Genomic DNA, 21,562 nt, shown 5'->3' on the forward strand with positions numbered 1-21,562 from the left:
GTGTTTTGGCGGCAACACAACCACCTAACCTTTGTGCACATCGTTGTCTACCAACCCAAGTCCTGTTTGTGTTTCTATCGACCTGCCAGCGCTTTCGTATGGTAAGTCACATCATCTTTCGAGGGAAACATTCCACATGGGAAAACTATATATCTAAAAACAAAGATGATGAGACTTACCAAACAAAAGTGCTGGCACGTCAATAGACACACAAACATACACACAAAATTCAAGCTTTCGCAACAAACGGTTGCTTCGTTAGGAAAGAGGGAAGGAGAGGGAAAGACGAAAGGATGTGGGTTTTAAGGGAGAGGGTAAGGAGTCATTCCAATCCCGGGAGCGGAAAGACTTACCTTAGGGGGAAAAAAGGACCGGTATACACTCGCGCACACACACACATATCCATCCGCACATACACAGACAACTTTAAATTTTAAAGGAGTGGTTTTGTGGTGGCAGATTATGAAAATGAGGCTAACAATTGTCTGACAAAGAAATAATGACGTTAAAACCTGTGGGAAGCGGCTAAAAAAGATCAGTGATGTGGGAAAAACGGAAGTGGAAAAAAAGAAGTGAAAAAAAGCGAAAGTTATTGGAACTAGCCAAAATGGCTGTTTAATAGCTGAAAGAACTGTGTGAACTGGAAACGGTGGATTTTGTAGCAGCAGTATTGTTGAAAGCGGAAAAAAAATTTTTTTGGTTATGGTTTGGAAGTGGGTTACGTATTATTGAGTATATTAGGTGGGATAAAATTGTATGGTAGATTCGGTAAAGAGGAGAAGGTGAATACAAAGTGAAACTTCTTGCAAAAACAGAAAGAGAAAATAAGATGACAGGAAAGATTTCGAAATGCAACAGTGACAATAACAAACGTAATTGTTGGGTTCAAATTAATGATACGAATATAATAGAGGGAAACATTCCACGTGGGAAAAATATATCAAAAAACACAGATGATGTGACTTACCGAACGAAAGTGCTGGCAGGTCGATAGACACACATACAAACACAAACATACACATGAAATTCAAGCTTTCGCAACAAACTGTTGCCTCATCAGGAAAGAGGGAAGGAGAGGGAAAGATGAAAGGATGTGGGTTTTAAGGGAGAGGGTAAGGAGTCATTCCAATCCCGGGAGCGGAAAGACTTACCTTACGGGGAAAAAAGGACGGGTATACACTCGCGCGCACACACACACATATCCATCCACCCATATATATCTGTGTGTGTGTGTGTGTGTGTGTGTGTGTGTGTGTGTGTGGGCGCGCACGTGTCCACTTGCTTGCCTTTGTTTGTTAGTACTCTACCTCAAGAAAGTATTTATGCCAAAAGTCGAAAGTTTTCTTTCTCTTTTTTGTCTGCCTGTCAGTGACTCAATGTTTCTGTTATTTGAGAAGTGGCCTCCTGTATTTCTAAATTATTTACATTCTACCAGAACTTTCCTACTATAAAAATGCAATATTAACTAGCTTTCAACCCTCACTTTTCTTGCACAGATACCCAAACAGACACTATTGTGGCTGTGACAACACTAATTATTAAAGAGCAATTACTTGGGCTGATGGATGTGGGGAGGGGGTAGGGAAGAATGCGTGAGCCAAGGAGGGGGTAACAGGGTAGTGCAAGGCAGGAGCGGAAAAGACAGAGGGAGAGGGAGAAGGAGGGAGCATATACCTACATGGGGGAGGAGGAAGAGTGGTGGGAGAAGGCAGTATACAGTGTGGACAGGGAAGGAATGGTATGGACCGTGAGGGAAGATAAAAGGGAAAAGGTGAGGTGAGGCAGTGGAAAATAGATTTGCAGAATTTATGTCAGAGATACTGTGAGAGTGCAGGATATGCTGGAAAGACAATTCCCAACCACATAGTGATGCAGCTGTTAATGTCATTTGAAAAGTGAAAATGTAAAACATCGGCATTTTTCCGTAAAACATATTTTCCATGCCATTGTGTTCTCCATATTCTGTTGCATGTACCTAGATATAATCCAGGTGTCAAATCACAGAGAAAATCTCCAGGTGCCTAATCATAGAGAATGTCTTTTAAACATGTTTTAGTAGCTGGTGATTGGTCTTTGTGCCAGATATGCTTCTCTGTGGAGTTCTGAAATTTAAGAAATATGAGAAATGGTTTTTGTTGACTATAGTTCTACTAGTTAAAAATCTGATGCTATATTTCTGTTTGTGTAGCACCACAAATAAACCGTAGTTCCTCAGTACTAATGGCACTTGGAACAAAAACTTTCTTTCTGCTTTTCTGTCAAAAACTGCCATTTTTGAGACCTTGATTGTGTACAAGTTTGATGCTTGCAAAGAAGAAAACAGCAATCAGCCACTGTTAATAATGCTTTTTATTTACACAAGTAGCACCAATACCTTTTCCATCCTGGCAGGTTCATCTTCAGATGGCTGTTCATGTTTATATTACATTTGTTGTTGTTTACATTAGGTGTTCCAAAAAACACAGCCAACACCAATGTAAACAACAAATGTAATATAACTATAAACAGCCATCTGAATATGAACCTGCCAGTTTGTAACGGCACTATTTGTGTAAATAAATAGTACTGTTTTCTTCTTTGCATCAATCAACTTGTAGAAACTTTCTTATTGTCATTGAGACCTAGTCAGTTATGTTGCTAATGAATTATTTAATATATAATTTGTCTCATTTTTTGTGGTGATGCAGTGAACAGCATAATTTAATTGTATCAAAAAAAATAAACCTTCTCAATTTTTTAAATACAAATCATTTATGTACAAACAGATACATAGTTTTTTTTCATTCTCCTGACAAATGTGAGATTTGGCATTTAGAATGTTTGCATGTGTGTTGTAATGTGCAGCATGTTTGGCAACTAAAGGGCCAAGTTTGCTGTTTGCCACAGTTTGGCAGTAGGCATTCATGCAAGTAGACAGTTAGCTACATGTCATGCCCACATAGAATGCTCCACAAAAATTGCAGCACAGCTGTTACATAACATGGTAGTTTCACAAGTGGCCTGCCTTTTAATATGTAGCAAATACCTTCGACTAGACTGTGGTAGGTGGCAGTGGGTGGGGGACAGGTGTTGCACCTGAGTTGTTCATGAGGGAATGACACCTGAGTTAAGGTATTGGGTGCGGGATTGCACTGTGGTGGGAAGTGGTGGATGGGTGTACGAGACAGGTCTTACACCTGGCTTGTCAAAGGAATGACCTGTGAGGTACAGTATTGGGATGGATAACAATATTGTTTAGGTTGGGTGGGCAGCAGAACTTTGGTGATGTGGATAGTATTTTGGGTAGGCTATCCCTCATCACCGTCCACAACGAGATGTAGTCGAAGCCATGTTGAAGGATGTGGTTGAGCTTTTCATGATCAAGTTGATACTGGATGATCAGAGGAGTACTGTTTGGCAATTAGTTAACAGGTTTACTGGTGTCAGAAGAGGAAATGGCACAAGATAGATGTTAATGGACGAGTTGAATAGAATATTGTTTGTCAATAAAGCCTCTGGTAAAGTTTTCAGCATATTTCGATAATAACTGCTTTCCACTGCAGGTGTGGCAATTAGAGGTGGCAAGGCTATAACGAGGAGACTTTTTAACATGGAGTGTGTGAAGTGGAGGCACTGTTAGTGGTTGGTGTACTTGATATGAAATTAAACTGTCATTGGCAACTTGCTAAGTTTTTATTTCTTCTTTCTGAACTTTAATTTCCAAATTCGTCCAGTTCTCTTTACTACTTGCTCAGTGTACAGATTGAAAAACATCAAGTGTAGGCTGCAGCCCTCATCAACCACTGCTTTCCTTTCATGACCTTCAACTCACGTAACTGCAGTCTGTTTCTGTACAAGATGTAAATAACCGTATGCTCCCTGTATTTTATCTTTCCTACATTCAAAATTTCAAAGACTGTAATACATTCCACAGTGTCAAAGGCTTTTTCTAAATCTACAAGTGAATGTAAGCTTTGTCTTTCTTCTACCTGTCTTGTAAGATCAGCCATAGGTTAAGTATTATCTCGCCTATTCCTACAGTTGTTTGAAACCACCCCTCCCCTCCACTCGCCGGGCACTGGGTGTTTGTTTTGTCCTCATCATTCCATCATCTTTCATGAAAAGTTGTGATATTGGGTTGTGCTCAGATTGGGAATGTGTAGGAGCACTGATGGCCATGCAGCTGAGTGTCCGACAAACCAATCATCATCATCATCATCATCATCTTTGAAACCCAAATTTGAAGTGACCAGACCATGGTGCATGGAGAAAGAATGAATATCCAAATAGACAAGTAACACTATGGGCTTTATTAGGCACAGCATAAATACACGCACTGCAATAGTTAACTGGGCTACTGTCGCATTAGATACTGAAAAACACAACTGGAATTTTGGTATTTAGTAACGCAGCTACTCTCAGGTAGTTATTTGATGACAATAGGGGTCTTGATGGAAACACAATCACTGTGAATGATAGTCTAATGTCTGTCTGCAGACAGGCCACAAGCTGGACTACTGTCCGGCATACACATCTGATAAAATCTATGTGGTAGTTCTGCACCAAGTCCTCAGAGACGATAGTCGATGAGGTGAAGGCTTGTTGTCGGACAGCTGATTGCTCAGGAGGACGAAGCAGGTGAAGTCGTCCTGGATTGGCATTTGCAGCTCGATCCTGAGTCAGCATCTGTATTAGGTCTGGTTCGGTGACTCGAACTGAACTGGCTCACTGTGGGAGTGCAGCAGCATAAATACTGTGGCGGCAGAGGAATACGGTGCAGCCTTCTTGCGGGCATGTGACCTAGCAAGTGCGAGTAGTGCTGTGATTCTCATACCCCGTATTGGCAATAAACAAGATGCTTGTCATTGACAGGGGCGCTGCAGGTTGCAGTGTAGGCTGCCATAGTTTCTTGTGACAACAGCTTGCTGTTGGTGTTGGTCTGGACTGTTCTGTTTGTTCCTCGATTATGTGACATCGACAGGCCTGTAATTCAGCAACCTGTGACAACAATCTACACTGCTGGAAATTGAAATAAGAACACCGTGAATTCATTGTCCCAGGAAGGGGAAACTTTATTGACACATTCCTGGGGTCAGATACATCACATGATCACACTGACAGAACCACAGGCACATAGACACAGGCAACTGAGCATGCACAATGTCGGCACTAGTACAGTGTATATCCACCTTTCGCAGCAATGCAGGCTGCTATTCTCCCATGGAGACGATCGTAGAGATGCTGGATGTAGTCCTGTGGAACGGCTTGCCATGCCATTTCCACCTGGCGCCTCAGTTGGACCAGCGTTCGTGCTGGACGTGCAGACCGCGTGAGACGACGCTTCATCCAGTCCCAAATATGCTCAATGGGGGACAGATCCGGAGATCTTGCTGGCCAGGGTAGTTGACTTACACCTTCTAGAGCACGTTGGGTGGCACGGGATACATGCGGACGTGCATTGTCCTGTTGGAACAGCAAGTTCCCTTGCCGGTCTAGGAATGGTAGAACGATGGGTGCGATGACGGTTTGGATGTACCGTACACTATTCAGTGTCCCCTCGACGATCACCAGTGGTGTACGGCCAGTGTAGGAAATCGCTCCCCACACCATGATGCCGGGTGTTGGCCCTGTGTGCCTCGGTCGTATGCAGTCCTGATTGTGGCGCTCACCTGCACGGCGCCAAACACGCATACGACCATCATTGGCACCAAGGCAGAAGCGACTCTCATCGCTGAAGACGACACGTCTCCATTCGTCCCTCCATTCACGCCTGTTGCGACACCACTGGAGGCGGGCTGCACGATGTTGGGACGTGAGCGGAAGACGGCCTAACGGTGTGCGGGACCGTAGCCCAGCTTCATGGAGACGGTTGCGAATGGTCCTCGCCGATACCCCAGGAGCAACAGTGTCCCTAATTTGCTGGGAAGTGGCGGTGCGGTCCCCTACGGCACTGCGTAGGATCCTACAGTCTTGGCGTGCATCCGTGCGTCGCTGCAGTCCGGTCCCAGGTCGACGGGCACGTGCACCTTCCGCCGACCACTGGCGACAACATCGATGTACTGTGGAGACCTCACGCCCCACGTGTTGAGCAATTCGGCGGTATGTCCACCCGGCCTCCCGCATGCCCACTATACGCCCTCGCTCAAAGTCCGTCAACTGCACATACGGTTCACGTCCACGCTGTCGCGGCATGCTACCAGTGTTAAAGACTGCGATGGAGCTCCTTATGCCACGGCAAACTGGCTGACACTGACGGCGGCGGTGCACAAATGCTGCGCAGCTAGCGCCATTCGACGGCCAACACCGCGGTTCCTGGTGTGTCCGCTGTGCTGTGCATGTGATCATTGCTTGTACAGCCCTCTCGCAGTGTCCGGAGCAAGTATGGTGGGTCTGACACACCAGTGTCAATGTGTTCTTTTTTCCATTTCCAGGAGTGTATATTGGTGGCAGATTGCTTGTAGGAAACAGTAAAACTGATCTTCACCAAGGTCAGCCTCTACCATTTTATCCATTCTCCTCTAAATTATTCATGTCAGTGTTTTGCAACTATGACTGGTTTGGTAGTATTCACACCTACCAACACCTGCCTTCTTTGGAATTGGAATTATTACATTATTCCTGAAGTTGAAAGGCGTTTTGTCTGTCTTGTATATATTGCACCTCAGGTGGAATAATTTTTGCTGTGACTGGCTCTCCCAGGGATTTCAGTAATTCTAAGATAATGTTGTCTACTCCAGGGGCCTTGCTTTCACTTAGGTCTTCCAGTGCTGTGCCAAATTCTTCTCACATAGTCATATCACCTTTGTTACCTTCACCTTCTGTTCCTATAATGTGGTTTTTAAGTACATTCCCCTCGTGTAGACCCTCGATATACTCTTTCCACGTTTCAGCTTTACCTTCTTTGCCTAGCATTGGCTTGCCATCTGAGCTTTTGGAATCCATACAGTTGCTTCTCTTTCCTCCAAAGGTCTGTGTAATGTCCTATAGGCAGCAATCTATCTTTCCCATGTGATCCTTGAGTTTCTCCCGGCGTATTTGATAGTCAAAATATCCATGGGTGTGCTGCCGGTCTACAGTGTCCAACGGGCACAATATTTCGGCGATCATACATGTCGCCATCATCAGGTGAACTGACGGACTGAGCTCCTGTGAACGTGCCGGCACGGAGATCCGTACGCTATGGCTGCTCAGAGGGAACTGGGTTCGGTCGCGGCGGCGGCTGATTTAAAAACCCTCCGCCCGCGGCGCGCTCCCTCCGCCGTCCGCGCCCCGCGCCATGGTCGCGCGGTGGAACAGATTGCGACGGCGTCTGAGATGACGTCATCTCAGACGCCGTCGCAATCTGTTCCACCGCGCGACCGTGGCGTGGGGCGCGGACGGCGGAGGGAGCGTGCCGCGGGCGGAGGGTATTTAAATCAGCCGCCGCCGCGACCGAACCCAGTTCCCTCTGAGCAGCCATAGCGTACGGATCTCCGTGCCGGCACGTTCACAGGAGCTCAGTCCGTCAGTTCACCTGATGATGGCGACATGTATGATCGCCGAAATATTGTGCCCGTTGGACACTGTAGACCGGCAGCACACCCGTGGATATTTTGACTATCAAATACGCCGGGAGAAACTCAAGGATCACATCATACACCTTTACGGGGAGGAGATGTATCGCAGCATGAAGAAATTTGAAAAGTTGCGCCACCGTAGATGTCGTTTGCTAAGTACTCTTGCCTTTCTAAAGAGATGTCGTTCCGAGAATGTTGTTCCAAATTTTGCTAAGGTTATGCATCACATCGATTCTGCAGCAGCTAAGAGAATCAAGAAACGAGCCAGCCTCGCGTTGGTACGTGAGGGAGTGCAATTCACCCGCCGGAGCCTTGAGTTTATCTCACAGGAATTACTCAAGCTACATTTGCAACTGGCTAGTAAGTTTACTTCTTGTTCCTGGGATTGGATTGATGGTGTCACCTGGGTGTCAGCTGATTCCGCCCATAAGAAGGCTACGGGACGTCAAACAGCTAAGTTCTCACGTCTCCTTGACAAACCATCTCTACAGGTTCCGTGCAAGACTGTCATCAATTTGAGTGGCATGGTGTTGAGTGATGATGCAGTCTCGGTTTTGCAGAAAGGTCTCAACTTCGCTCCCACCCCCAAGTTCACTCCGGTCGCAGAAATTGTTAGTGCTGTTGAACAGGTTGCAGCTCGACTTCCGCCAGAATCAGCCGAGGAAATACGTCGTGAAACGTGTCGTGCGTTGACGAAATCCAAGCCGATGAAGTCAAATATCAGCAGTAAAGAGAGGGCGGCCATTCGTGATCTGAGGGAGCGCTCTGAAATTGTCGTCTTACCGGCTGACAAAGGCAATGCTACAGTTGTTGTCTCCCATAAGGACTACACTGATAAGATGCAGAGCCTGCTAAATGACGATTCCTACCGGAAGATCAGCGTTGACCCTACAAAGAAGGTGGAGAACAAGACGAGGGCGCTTCTCAAGGACGCAGATTTACCGGAGGGTGACGCTAAGAAATTGTTACCCCAAGGTCCGGTACCGCCTAGACTATATGGACTCCCGAAGGTTCACAAAGAGGGGATACCATTACGCCCCATTGTCAGCAACATCAGGGCACCTACATATTTGTTGGCCAAATACCTGACGGGAATATTAAGTCCTTATGTGGGTAAATGCCCTCATCACATCCGTAATTCCGTCGATTTTGTTAAACGCCTTGACAGCTTCAGGTTGGATGAGTCAGATATCATGGTGAGTTTTGACGTCGTTTCCTTGTTTACGAGGGTACCCCTGCGAGAGTCACTAGAATTGATTAGTCAGAAGTTTGACGAGAAGACCACTGAACTTTTTAGGCATGTCTTGACTTCCACGTATTTTCTTTTTAATGGAGAATATTATGAACAAACGGAGGGAGTCGCCATGGGTAGCCCACTCGCACCGGTGGTAGCGAATTTGTACATGGAGAACTTCGAGGAGGAAGCCCTGTCGTCATCCGTATGGAAACCTACTTGCTTTTTCCGTTACGTGGACGACACGTTCGTCATCTGGCCACATGGTATGGATAAACTCCTTGACTTCCTTACACATCTAAACTCCATACACCCCAACATCAAATTCACTATGGAGACTGAAACGGAAGGTAAATTACCTTTCCTTGACGTCTTGGTCAAGAGAAGGGCTGACGGCACCCTAGGTCATGGGGTGTATCGGAAGACTACGCACACTGATCTGTATTTGCACGCAGACAGCTGCCACCACCCTTCACAGAGGAATGGGGTACTTAAAACTCTAGTACATAGGGCGCGCACTATCTCTGACGCAGAGAGTCTACCCCAGGAATTGGAACATCTGAGAACTGTATTTCGAAAAAATGGGTACTCAGAGTGGCAGATTCAACGTGCTCTCTGCCCAACCACTGCAGCACAACCTCTTGAGATGAATGAAGTCACGAGGGAGGAGGTAGGCACTGCATTTATTCCATACACAGGCGCACTCTCGGGGAAAATCGCTCGCATTCTGAAGAAACACCGGGTCGGGACTGTGTTTTGTCCTCCAAATAAAACTCGTGCACTGGTGGGGAGCGCCAAAGATGACCTCGGTTTGAGGAAGGCCGGCGTGTACCAGATTCCGTGTCAATGTGGCAAGTCGTATATTGGTCAGACGATGCGTACTGTCGAGGATCGATGCCGTGAACACCAGAGGCACACTCGTCTGATGTATCCGAGCAAGTCGGCGGTCGCTGAACATTGTTTGTCGGAAAATCACGCCATGGAATATGACCGCACGAGGATTCTGGTACAGACGTCGAGATATTGGGACAGCGTTGTTAGAGAGGCCATCGAAATTCGCACCAATGACGACCTCATAAACCGTGACTGTGGCTATAATCTTAGCAAGGCTTGGGAACCAGCGATCGGGTTAATCAAGAGTAAATCAAGCAAACGTATAGTTGTGACGACCACGGCGGACAGAGCCATCACTCCGACGTCATCTCAGACGCCGTCGCAATGTGTTCCACCGCGCGACCGTGGCGCGGGGCGCGGACGGCGGAGGGAGCGCGCCGCGGGCGGAGGGTATTTAAATCAGCCGCCGCCGCGACCGAACCTAGTTCCCTCTGAGCAGCCATAGCGTACGGATCTCCGTGCCGGCACATTCACAGGAGCTCAGTCCGTCAGTTCACCTGATGATGGCGACATGTATGATCGCCGAAATATTGTGCCCGTTGGACACTGTAGACCGGCAGCACACCCGTGGATATTTTGACTATCTTTCCCATAGTTATGCTTATTTCTACATCCTTGCATTTGTCTTCTAGTCATTCCTGCTTAGCCATTTGGCACATTATGACAATCTTATTCCATTTCACCTGCTTTATTTCCTGCATTTTTATATTTTCTAGATTCAGTTTCTTATGAGTTATTCAGTGTTTTGTACTGGGCCTTCTCTTTTTACACATCTAATTCTCTGCTGCCCCCATTTTCATCCTTCAGGGTAGCCCATTTGTTTCCTATTGTGTTCCTTTCCCCTCTTTCAGTCCAGTGTTGCTTAATGCTCCCTCCAAAACTCTCAACAACCTCTGGTTCTGAGATCCCTACCCTTACCTCTTCAGTTTTAGTCTGCTGTTCATAACCAATAAATTATGTTCAGAGTCCACATCTGTCCCTGGAAATTGCTTACAGTTTAAAATTTGGTTTTGAAGACTCTGTCTTACTATTATATAATCAATCTGAAACCTTGAAAGGTTCACAGAACTTTCCCTCATATACAACCTACTTTCATGATGATTACACCAAGTGTTGGTGATTATTAAATTATGCTCTGTGCTTGCAAAATTCTACCAGACACCTTCCTCTTCCATTCCTTTCCCCAGTCCATGTTCCCCTACTGGTTTTCATTCTCTTTCTTCTCTACTGCTGGATTTCAGTCACTCGTCACAGTTAAATTTTCATATCCTTTAATTATCTGAATAAGTTCCTTTATCTCATCGTACATTCTTCCCAGATCTTCATTAGCATATAAACTTGTACTACAGTGGTGGTTGATGCTTTCTTGACTACCTTGATTACAATAATCCATTCACAATCAATTCATCCCACCGTATTGAACTTCGATCTGCCCATTTTCCTTTCCAGATTCTCTAACCTATTTACCTGATTAATGAATCTAACATTCCATTCTCCAACCCATAGAATGTCCAAGAGGACACCATCATCATTAACCCCCGTACAGAGCTGCATGCCTTGGGAAGAGGAGAGGGAGGGGGGGCTGTAGTTTTGCCTTGCTTTCAGCCATTCACAGTACCAGCACAGGAAGGCTACCGACATGTTGGTTAATGTTACAAGACCAGATCAGTCAATCATCCAGATTGTTGTCCAAGCAATTACTGAAAAACTACTGTCCGTCTCAGGAACTGTGGGTTAGTCTGGCCTCTCCACAGATACCTGATACAACTGCACATTAACTTCATGCATATGGCCTGCAAGATTTAATTCATAAAGGCACATAATGAGAACAGGTATTGCAGCTGATGTATTAATAGACTTCAGGCTGTATTTGTCATTTTATAATGAGACTAGATATTGACTTGATTTTTTTGCCAGGTGTTTTCATGTTTCCACAATTACATTTCTTCTTGTTCCTAAGTTTATGACTAAGGGTGTACTGTTGTATGCGTTGCAGGCAACATTTAAAAGAATGAAGACATTTAGCACTCACTCTCCATGGCCGTGGAGTTATTATCTTTCTTTCTTTCTTTCTTTCTGTACTGCCTGTCATTTCAGTGGCATTTCACAGTCATACATATGCTTCGATTGTCATTAATATTTGGCTTCAAAAATTATAAGACTGCATATGGCGTTCTGCACTATTTGTTTGTTAGAGTTCATGTTCTATCTTGCATTTTGAACTTCAGTATCTCTGGATGTCACATTCATATTTATTGATTTGTATGTGTTTTTAAAGTCATTATCTGCTAGTTACATTTTTGTTCCATGATGGTGATTCACTTTTCTGATCTGTTCATTATATAACGATGTTTCACTCTTGTAATCAATTTACTATATAATGATAGCTCACTTTTATTATGTGTTTATAATACAAAAATGTTACAGGTATTTTAGCATCATCTTTCTGGTTAGAGGAATGGGAAATAAGAGAGGCCGCACAAAGAGATGTGATTTTGAAAGAAAGGTATTGTTTCAAAGAAGAGAATTTATCTTTGCAGCTAATCTGAAGAATGAAGTTTTACAGATTGGACATAGTGAAAATATTACAGAAAATATTTATGCATTCCTTTCTGTTTGAAGGCAGTTATACTTTGCGCATGGACTTCATGTGCCATTACTATTCTTGAGCTTTAACTGTTTTCTCTTCTGAAATTTTGTAATATTCTTTTTAATATACAGATCTGAAATGTGACATTTTGGAAAGACTGGACAATTTTCCCCACACTTTATAACTTGTACAAGTTTTGACACAGCACTGTCTCTGCCAAGAATGTATTTATAATTATTACTTCTTAGTGAGAATGCAACTGAACATTGCTTTTGTCGGATGCCATCACTGAAGTGTTCATTAATATTTCTGAATAGTAATAGAGTCTAACAGTATTCTTGCTGCAGTCTGTACCACTAATGCCAAGCATTAGAGACCTATTTAATGTTCCTTAGAAGATAGTTTCCTCACTATGCTTATTTTATTTGTATATACACTTATTTAGACTACATGCGCATAGTTGGAGGAATAATAATGGACACTGCAGGGTATTCTGGCATCAAGAAATTTACCTTTTTTCAGCCAGTCATCCAGTATTGAATTGCTCTGTTACATGAACTTTCATATGGCACAGCAGTAATTGCTGATATTGCAGTGCAGACATTTTGTATAATTGTGTGCATAATTATTTATACGAATTTTGTTACGTGTAAAAAGTGTTGTGTGTTTCTTATACTTGTTTAATTGTATGTCACAAAAAAGACGTCATAAATTGTTTAGTACGAGACAGTTCCATATAAAATGGAACATGATATTATCAGAGTATTCTTTGTATTTGTCATGTGAATTACTCAGATATTTTTCTCATTTTTAAGGCACGTTAACCTATGCTCTGGTAGACTGTATTTTTTCATTGATGGGAGTACTCTTTGTACTGGAGCATTTTTGTTACGTGTGTGTGTGTGTGTGTGTGTGTGTGTGTGTGAGAGAGAGAGAGAGAGAGAGAGAGAGAGACTGAGAGACTGAGTGCTAGTATTGTTTATTTGAATGAGTGAAAGAATCATTTGTTTGATAGTGTCACAGTTACAAGTTTCTTATGTCATAGCTTGCCATTATTGATCATAGAAGTACTTTATTTATCTAATTATTTTTTGTATTTTTTTTTATTTGATGTTTTTTGTTACAGTTTATACATATGTGAGTGTCATAGATATTATCCAATTGTAAAACTCAGTATTCACGACTGAGAATATAAAGCAGCTACTAATTTAAAAAAGGAAAGCTACAGAATTGTAGAATATATGAATATGCTTAAATGGTTTTGATGTTTAAAAATGTTTTAAGAAGTTGAAGTACTTTATTCAGTGCATTGTTCTGCTTCATTGGTGTTATCACAAATCAAGAATGATAAAATTTATTTTAGTGTTACTCCGAAACACAAGAAGTCAACAGTAAAAACTCATGTAAAGAACAATGTTTTCATTGTCTCATTTGATAACCACACTTCACTGTGTGTTTTTCATATTCTGTAAAGACGCTATGATACTTTCAGTTCTTGCACTAACTGGATAATCACTGGTGTTAAAATAGTGCTGTGAAACTTTCTTATTTCCTTAGTTGTGTTTAAAGAATAACTGTGTCTTGAAAATTATCTTAGAAAAAAATATGCAGAATAATCTGAATCTTTATGATGCCAGCTGTCTTTCACATTTGGTAACTGTGCAATATTAAATTTGACCAAACTTATAATCAATGTGACAAGTTTATTTGCTTGTGCATGTAAGTGGTAAACACAAAGAAGTGTTTCTACAGGTCTCTCTTTCACAGCATCGAGATAACATTTCCTTTCACAGTTCTACTGCTTATGATTTGTGACTTACAAATCTGCCTTCAGGTAAACTCTTCTACAGATGTTACTTCAAGTAGTGTTAGAAGGCCAGTAAATCTGTGCTATGTGTGCCAAGTGATTTAATTTTAGTGCTAGTTTTGTATGTACTGCTGCAAGTGTGATATATTTTCGCAGTGTCTGTCCTCAGTGGCCAGAGATGCTTCAGTGTTTTTACATGAAAAAATAAGAACAGTGAAAATGTCATTTCAGAAGTTTTGTAAGGATTATGTTATATCTACAGATGGGTGTATGACTGAAGCCATTCAAATCATTTAATTATCAACCTCATTTCATTTATAGCTCTATTTTGAGTGGATCAGGTGGTTTCAGTGGTTTGTGTGTGTTGGATGCCCATAAAGCAAGGCAATATCTATGATCAGCAATGTAGTATTGTTTCCCTTTGTGATCTTCATCATAAATAATCTGTTTGGCATGTTAATCTGATATTTTAATTGTTTTGTAGTATTTGCTTTTAAATCACAAACATAAGTAACTGCAGCTATAAATGTATGGATGGCTGTACCACTACACTCAAAAGTTCCATCGAACTGCTAGTACTGTGCAAGAATCTTATAGCACCAGCATTGCACAAAGCTTTTTATAGTGGTTTATTTCAAATCAGCATGGTTCATTACTTCTTAAAGATTCCTTGGTTTCATTGCTGTATCTGATTTCTGTTGTACAATCTTTCTTGATGACAGTTATTAATTAAAGGTGGCGCCAAAGGAGGAAATTACAGTCTCATTGGTGATCCCCAATTTACTACCATCTCAAGTTTAGTGCTGTATCCTTTATTTCACACCAGCAGTAAAATGTTGGAGTAATTTTGTGTTATCAGTTTTGTTCTGTATACGTGACAGCAGTACAAAGGCCAGAAAGTTTGTTTCCACACTATTTGTCTTTTTCTCAACAGAACTCTTGGTATAATTGTGTTCAGTATAAAATGTAAAATGACTTGGAGGAAAAATTATAATGTTGACATCACTCATTCTACGGCTGTTGTGTCTTTTCTGGTGAAATTCTGTAGCACTACCATTGTACAGAGGGACACTCTTCAATACAAATACTATTTTGAGGTCATGTTTGGTCAGTATACATGTTCTTTCTTGTACCTGTGTGACAGATTCTGTTTTTTGCTAAAATTTAGTTGTAGAATAGTCATTATTGATTCCACATAATTCCATTACATTAATTTTGTGCTCTTCTGTTTTATTGCATTCTGTTTGTCATTTTCATTTCAGTTCTATTTTATTAACACATGCAATACTGTAATGTTTCTGCCTGTTTCTAATGACCTCGTGGTTGGTGAGAAGTTACACCCTAATTCTTCCTTCATTTTGTATGCTAGTAGTACAATAATTTGAAAACAATGTGCAGAAAAACTTAGTTTTTCTTTGAAAAAATCAGAACAGTCTTTTTGCACACTGCTTCAATATAAAATGTCCTGTGACTTTTTGGCCTCAAGTAAATTCACTGCGTTTTCCGTACTCTTTAATTTAAAGTTGTACATTGCCATGTTTGTATTGTGCCTAGTGTCTGGTTCAGTAGGATCAAACATGCTTTTCAAAATAATGAAACCGGTGTTGCTTGGAATTTAAAAAACAGTTTAATGCTAATGGTTACTAAGATAAACAGCCGGTAACCTAATTGGCAAAGCATATACCAACTTACTGTTCACAATGATAGATTAAAGAAAAAAAAATTGTCTCTTCACTTTTGTATTATTACACAAATAAGGTGCATAACAAACTGAAAACAGGTAATAAAAAAGAAGAAATCAACTGTATTTATCGGAAGTAGTTTCTGGTGCGAGTTTGGAGGGGGGGGGGGGGGGGGGGAAGCACCTCTCAAGGCAATAGGAGTGATGAAAAAGTGATGTAGGTAGATGACTGAAAGGTTGTGAGATGTGGAATAGCGGATAGACACATGGAATGAGTGGGCAGGGAATTACAGCAAAATAGCTAATGTGAGGCCGGAGGAAAATTTGTAATCTCTGGTTAGAGGATTAATTCTTTTTCCCAAAATTGTAAAACAGTTTGAGTCTAGGACAGGTGTGTATAATTTGCATCTAACAACATTCAGCAATATCACTGTTGGTTAGCTAAATGCATCTGCATTTTGGTACCATCTGTCCAGGTGCAATAATTTGGACTTCTTGACAAAGAGTATCATACAGTATAGTATAATTTCTTGCTTTTATGTCCTAGCAATGGAATTGTCATTAAAGTGAACTTTGATAACTTCTGTTGTTGTTTGATCTTGGCAGTCCATTGTACACTCAGGTAGCTGACTGAAAGTTACCCCCACTGTCATTTACCAATTGAAGTGAAGAACATAAAGAGCCGAGATAAATTCCACATGGTCATGTGCAACAGAATTGCAACAAAACAGAGTTTAGCCTCTTTCTACCCCTCACATCACATTTTCTCCCAGTAACAGTCTTGACTTGGAATAGTTTGTCTTAACTGCATACAAATTAACTTCATAATTTTTCTATTGATTTGTTATTGAAGATCTGTTTCCCTGATCCACTGCTGGTTTATAGTTGTCAATGTATGCATCAAGAAATTTTATTTCATATTAACAACAGTATTGTTGAAAATATTTTTCACTCACATAAATGAAAATATGATTGATATATTTCTGCCAGACATTGTCACTGCTGATGAAGTGAATGACAGTATAAACTCCAGTTGTCAGAAACTCCTTCCTTTAATTTAAATATTATGAACTATATTTATCACAGATGTTAAGGCTGAAATGTACAAAAATGCTTATTGACATCACATTAATTGGAAATGAGACTGTCATTCATTTTAAATTTACACTGGGCACTTTTGACATTGCTTGATAGGAATATGTGAAGATTAATGTGGCAAGTAGTTGGCTGAATTCACTGTGACAGTGGTGCTGGTAGAAAGTATGATTGTTTGAATCACAGAGATTATTTCCCCAGTGGTGATGGGGGAAAACTGAGAGCAATTTTAAGAAAGAAAAGACATTTATGTTACACAGAAGTTTTCCAGTCATACTTTCATAACACTGACTTGCAGTTATTCTGCTGTTTATTACTCTAAAAATGCTTTTGTATGTGGCATTAAATTGTTCCGATGCTACATGTTAAATAGCAAAAAAATCCTTCACCTGTTATGGTAGATGATAATGGAGAGAATCACTGATTATTATATGGCTACATAATTATATTTTATGTAGTGCTTCTCTCATGTGAAAAGTTTATACATCTTAGAATGTAAAATATATCTGCACTAATTTTCACAGAATAAAAATTCATTGCTGAATGACTTTTTACTAAAGAGTTACAGTAATGTATATGGTGTTGAGCTATATTTTATATAATTGTCTGTTCATTTGCCATAATGGCACTTGTTATGCTGCTAGAGGAAATGTGTTCAGATTTACTCTGACTGTTTGATACTATGTTATTGATGTCTTGGCAAAGTCAAACTTGTGTGAATCATTGATCCTTTATGTGGACTTAATATCTTTGTGTGAAACATTTACATTTTTCTGTCTAGAGGCTTTACAATTAGTGTTATACAAATCACCATTCAATTTTGTGTAGAAAATGTAGAGTTAGAATTTCACAGTGAAATTTGTTCCACAAATGTGCACTCTCTCCCCCCCCCCCCCCCCAGCAACAATTTAAAGAATCTAATATTTGGTAGAAATGTAGATGATAAGATACCAGAAAGTGTATATATGTGTCTGATATTTAATTTGTAGAGTACTTCAGGCATGTTGTTGTAAATATTATTTCTAAAATTTATTATGCATGTAAATATTTTATATTAAGTAAAATGACTCTGACCTGTAGGTTCAAAAATAGTTTCTTTTCTGTCACTCATCTGTTACAAGAAAAATTCATCTTTGGTGAAAACTGTATTGTACTCTGTTACATGCAGTAGAATAGCAGATTTTCAATGATCAGTAATTCATACCTCGTGCAAATTTTTATATCCCAACACTTGTATTTTACGGCATATTTTCAAGGAGGATAATGAAGACTTTGTACAAGTGTTTCTTATCTAACTATTCGTAAATTCCACTGAAAATGACCAGAAGTAAACCAATTACACAGAAATTGAAAACAAACTCTTTTCATTTTTATTTATTGTGTAAGGTAGTGTGCTCAAGTTCATTATAGGCCTATTGAAGTTACAATATGTTCAATTGATGTTGTTGCACACAGCAGACTGAATTGTGGTGATGCATTATACATTTTTATCATACTTAACCACTTGATAAATCAGATTTTGTAGTGAATAAGCTGATATGCAGAACTTATGAACAAGGTAAATGCGCATATGAATATAGTTGTAACATGTTGCATGCATATTGTCATTTTCAGATTCCTGAAAGTATCAAGCCAGCTTGTTTGAGTACTTTATATTATGTGGTATTGACACTTTTTAGTATGAAAACTGAATAATTAAAAAAACTGAACCACTGTTGGGTAATTCTACAAAATATTTTGTAACAGTTGCTGCTGAAAATCATTCCGTCAGATTTTGGTACATTCATTAAAAGGAATTTGTTCTTTTTTTTTTTCATTTTGGCCTTAACCGTAACGTAGAGGTTCTTCCATTAAATGCAGTGAAAATTTAATATCCAGTTGGCTATAAGTACGGGGTCTAACTAATTCCTGTTTACAAACTTTAGGGACAAGTTCCTTACACCAAAACAAGAAATAAACTTTTGTAAACATGGACTCTAACATGCATACCTTAAGAATTATGAGCACTTGTTCATTTCCTCTACTGTCAAACACGTCTCTTCTATTGACCACACGCTCATAGCTCTTAAGGTATGCATTTTAGAGCCTGTGTTTAATGGGCACCTTTTTCCTTTGTTTTGATCCTTACTACCTCCTCTCAAAATTTGGAAAACAAAGACGAGATGTGTGTCACAGTACTGAAGATGATCAAGTGCTTATAGCTCTTAATGTATGCTTTTAAGAGCCCATATTTACCAGACCTTTTTTTCTTGGCTTGCTGTAAGGAACTTGTCCTCAAAATCTGTGAAGGGATTTTAGTTACATGCTGTATGTCAGTGACTTTGGTTCAAATATGCATTTAAGGAAAAGCAGCATATTTTATTTTCTTTCAGAAATTTTTATATGGCTTATGACAGCAGTAGTGAAAGATGTAACTAATTGTTGTCAGTAGAAGTTGATTGGAATGATTTGCTGTGTTATAAGAATTACATTATTGATATAGCCATGAGAGGCAGAAATGTTGAAAAAATGCCCATTGCTAGCTAACACAGATTAAACCTATAAAGATAGTTGAGAAATTTGAACTTTCTAGATAAATGCAGAAGTAAAGTAATCAATAGCACCGGGAATATGCAAGAAATTTGTAGCATTTTGACTTATCCTTTGTCTGAAAATCTTGGCACTATGGGAAGTGGAGAATATAAAATATTTAACGGAAAGTGTAAAATTACAGAATTCAGAGTTAATAGAGTTGTTATCTTGTCTCATTGCCTCTCATTCGGACATTACCAAATCTGCTGATAAGAGATAAGTCCAAAAGTAATGAAATTTCAAAATCTTTTTGCTGTTACTGACTTCTACAGTATAAGTGGTTATTTTGCAACAGCTTTTACAGCCCGTAGCATATTTTTTGACTTTATTGCCTGGTGTTGGAGATAAACATTAATTATAGTACTTCTGATAAGTGCTTGAGTATTTAATTATTAACGACGACTGGTGTGTTATTTTGTGACCTCTGAAGAGCCAGGTTGTAATGTAGATCACCCTTTGAAAGAAGGGCAAATAATGTACAGTGCAATGAAAAAAATGGACTGTGTGTTAAAAAATTAAATATGTAAAATAAAGTGAATGCTCTGCTTCTCAAATTTTTACACTGGGATCCTGAAGGAGAAAAAAAAGACAAAATATGAACGCTGCAACTCTGTGTAAAACACAAATAATGATTTACAGAATTGAGATGGTATACCATTTATTATTATAACATGAAAAAGTTTGATTTTAAAATTTTACAGTTCAGCACTGTTTGAGATTTTTTGTTATGAGAATTGTTAACAGCAGCTGTACTTAAATATACTGATCTAGAGAGATATAAAAGCTGCAGGAGAGAAATGTAAGATCAGTGAAATGTAAAACCGATAACAAAGTACTGCAGATAAAATAGTTGACTGCTTGGTGGTTAGAAAGTATAGAGCATGTAGGTATCGTGCCTGTGTTGAATTCCATAGTGGCTTGTTAATTATGAAACAAGTTCTGCTTTATCCATCTCCAAATCATAGATTCTATCATTATTAGTGTCTTCTTGCTTTTTTTGTCTCTGTTGTGACTTCTCTACACAACTTCTTTCATTATATAATCCTGGTTGTTGAAAAACTTTTCATTTCCTCCGGTATCTGTATGTCTTACACTTTCTAATTCTTATATGTTTGCTTCTCCTGGTATAGAAGTGGTGTAAAAGTTATAATGAAACTATTGATGAAGTAGCAACTTGTGCAGTCGAGGTATTTCATGAAAGAAGTTATTGCTTATGGTTGTCCTGTTAGAACTTTTGTGTTATTGTTAATATTACTGATTGCATTTTGGACAAATATGCACATTTTGTAAAACATTTGGTTTTTTATTTACTAAATGGAGGAAAAGATTGCAGGAAATTGAACTCTTCAAGGATAAAGTAGGAAAATGACCTAGAACCCCCCAGTTAGTGGAGCTGTAACAGTGCAAGATGAGAGCCCACCCTGCATTAAACAGAGTTGCCTGTGTCATCAGACACTAAATCCCCCCTGTACCCATTTCTGTGCATAGCGTTCATATTCTTTTAACTAACTCTGCTGCAAGATTCAATACTATCCTTGAGGTGAAGCAATTGTACTAGCCTGTTTGCGACCTTTGTTCAGCTTTTTATGTTGGCACAGCAACAGTTAAGGCTCTTGGTGAGGATGCATCTTCAAAAACTGAAATATGCTCACTAGCCACAATCTTACTATGGGTGCAATGTGATATTATTCTTTACATGTCAGAACCCAAATATACATGGAAAGAAACTTCGTCAACATGCTGTTCCAGAATTAATTCAAGTCATTTTTGTCAGTTGCAGTCGCCCACCATAAAAGACCTACATTCATCTATCTGTTTTCTCCCTTTTCGCTTTTCCCTGATGCTTTGTGACATCTGTTGTTTTGATTTCTTTCTTCTAATTTCCTCTTCACAAATTACTTCTTATCTCCCTTTCTTTATTTTGGTGCTCATCTTTGTCTCATGTCACTTCCTATTCCACCTTAACCCAAACTTATCTCCCCCCCTCTATCGCTTAAAACAAAACCAGTCTTCTGCTGCTCAACTGGGTGTACTAAGTGCCGGTCAGGTAATACTAATTCATATTGGCTTCTCAGTGAATAATGAAATAGTATTGAGCTTCCACAACAAATAGCTCAATATATATTGCTATTGAATATTAATATATACTCTGTCT

The 21,562-nt window shown here is 40.1% G+C and overlaps 1 protein-coding gene across 1 annotated transcript in view; it reads left to right on the forward strand.

Moving 5' to 3' along the window:
• The window catches only part of LOC126418631 (CUE domain-containing protein 2), a 107,166-nt gene extending 91,394 nt beyond the window's left edge, over window positions 1-15,772 (forward strand). Inside the window, exon 8 of the mRNA XM_050085477.1 lies at window positions 12,091-15,772. The gene's annotated coding sequence lies outside the window, so the exon portion shown is untranslated. The remainder of the gene's footprint in view (window positions 1-12,090) is intronic.
• The last annotated feature ends 5,790 nt before the right edge of the window (window positions 15,773-21,562 follow it).

The sequence above is a fragment of the Schistocerca serialis genome, chromosome 9, assembly GCF_023864345.2.
Source record: "Schistocerca serialis cubense isolate TAMUIC-IGC-003099 chromosome 9, iqSchSeri2.2, whole genome shotgun sequence".
Classification (NCBI taxonomy): domain Eukaryota; kingdom Metazoa; phylum Arthropoda; class Insecta; order Orthoptera; family Acrididae; genus Schistocerca; species Schistocerca serialis.